This window comes from Apteryx rowi, unplaced genomic scaffold, assembly GCF_003343035.1.
Source record: "Apteryx rowi isolate R43461 unplaced genomic scaffold, aptRow1 scaffold_168, whole genome shotgun sequence".
In the NCBI taxonomy this organism is placed as follows: domain Eukaryota; kingdom Metazoa; phylum Chordata; class Aves; order Apterygiformes; family Apterygidae; genus Apteryx; species Apteryx rowi.
Genome location: NW_020447952.1, coordinates 630,560 through 632,865, shown reverse-complemented (window position 1 = coordinate 632,865; position 2,306 = coordinate 630,560).

Here is a 2,306-nt window from a genome sequence, read left to right as displayed (position 1 = left end):
GGGCGGCGTCGCGACGCGGCCTGTCGCGACAGAGCCGGCGAGGCGGCGCCCCGAAGCGGTTGCGCTGAGGCCTGGCGGAGGGGCCGCGAAGGGGAAGGCTGGCCTGGGGCCTGCCGCCGTGCGGAGCCGCGGCCCTCGGGCCCCCCGCGGCCCTCAGGGCCCTCAGACGCTCTGGGTCCCCCCGGCCCCACAGGCCCCGGGCCCCCCGCGGCCCTCAGGGCCTGGGCTGGGCCCCCCTCCGGCGCGACCCGCGCCCTGACGGCGCCTGGAAATCAGAATATCCCCCTGGCAACGTGTGTTGGCGGAACTGGTTGTTCATCTTCCTTCTTTATTTATCCTCTGTTGGCCCACACCAGACGTTCCTTTCCTGGCCTTAATGAAGCCTTCTCATCTAGTTGTTGTTAATTATTTAGCGAAGATAAATTTTTTATATAGGCCAGATGGTTTGATTAGCACATAGCTCACTGTCTTTGCGAGATCTGGCGTGTACTAAATAAACAAACAAACCTAAACCCTAGCACACAAGTGATTAATTTTAAGTATCTCTCCCAAAAGTTGGGGATGGAAAAATCACATCAGATTCTTGCCCAGAAAGGTTTGAATTCACCCAGTTACTTTATCTCCATAGCTGAAGAAAGGAAAGAACATCATGAAATGAAAGCTGAGGGAGAAGAGATGTTAAGAAATGCAGAAAAACTAAATAAATCTATTAAGACTAGATTTGGGGAGGGCATTTGTCAGTGACAGAGGCCCAGATATTTTTTTACGACACCGTTCTTGAAAAACAAGTCATGGGACGATACCGATCTTTGTTCATTTGTCTCACGCGGAGGAAAAAAAAAAAAAGCAGTTGGCTGAGAAGGAGCGTGCGGAGGGTGTTGGCACGATATCGCCATTAAGGGCGGGAGCCGCGGGAGCCGCGCGGCGGTTCCCCTGGGCGCGAGAGGGGACCCGCGTGCCCTAACGGCTGCAGCCGCCTCCCCAACTCCTACGCCGCGAAGCACGGAACAAGCGCTCGGTCTGGCGCACGCACGTGCCGGAGCACCGCTGCAGCGCACCCGAGCCCAGACTCCCCTGTTGCTCAGTAACTTGCGATTTGAACATTTCCGATTAATAATAAATTATCAATTTTTTTTTTGTCGTTGTTGTTTTAATGCAGCTTCTGTGTCTCGGAAGATGGGATGAAATTCCGCAGGTGGCGCTGAGCTGGTGCCAGTTCTGAGGCTGACGGAAACATAAACCTTTAACCCGCCTGAAATATTTACAGCACAATAAATACTTAAACTGCTGGAAGCTTTAAAGCGGTGTAAGGTTTTAAGGCACAACAAACGCCCAAGATAGCAGTAAGTATCGAAGGCATCTCAAATAGTCCAGATCAGTGAGCCCTTTAAATCACTCTTTTACGTACTCTAGGGGCTGGAATGGCTCAGACGCGCTTAGGAGAAACCGCAGGGCTCGGGCGGGATGAGGTGCCGGCGCGGCTCTGCGGCCGGGGCGCGTCTGCCGGTGCCCGCTGGCAGGGACCGGCGCGGTTTGGGGGCGGATCGCCTCATTTGGGGCCACAGAAGGGGCTGCAGGTTTTGCAGGTCCGGGCGGCGGGTGCTCGGCCGCGCGGGAGCGGCGCTCCTGGGTCCTAGCGCGGCGGCCAGGCCCTTTGGGGCGGCGGAGGGCCCGGGCTCGGGGTCGCACCGCGCGGCGGCCGCGCTTGTCCCTCGGCGGCGCCCGTAGCCGCCCCGGAAGTGTTGCCATAGCGGCGCGGCCGTTGGCGGCGGCGCGCGGCCCCGGCATGGCGCTGCTGCCGCCGGGCCGGGTCCTGGAGCGGCAGCGGGCGCGGCAGCGCGAGCTGGCGGCGCGGAGTCGCCTGCAGTGGGAGCGGGCCAGCCGCTACTTCGCCCACGCCGGGCTCTGCAGCGCCAAGCAGGCCCAGTGGAGCTCGCCGCGCGCCCTCCCGCTGAGGTACCGGCGGGGGACCGGGGGGCGGGGGCCGGAGGGGACCGGAGACCGGGGGGAACCGGGGGGCAGGGGCCCGGGGGGACCTGGACCGGGAGGAACCGGGGGGCAGGGGAGACCGAGGGGGGCTGAGGGAGCAGGAGCTGGGAGCTGGGTCAGTTCCCCCCGCTCTGGGGACTGGAGACCGGGAAACAGGGTCCGGGGACCGGGGGGGACCGAGGGTCAGGGGCCGGATACCGGGCGGAACCGGGGGGCAGGGGATAGGGGGAGACCGGGGGGAACTGAGGGAACGGGGTCTGGAGACAGAGGGGAACCGGGGGAGCAGGGAACTGGGGGGAACCAGAGACCGGGAGGGA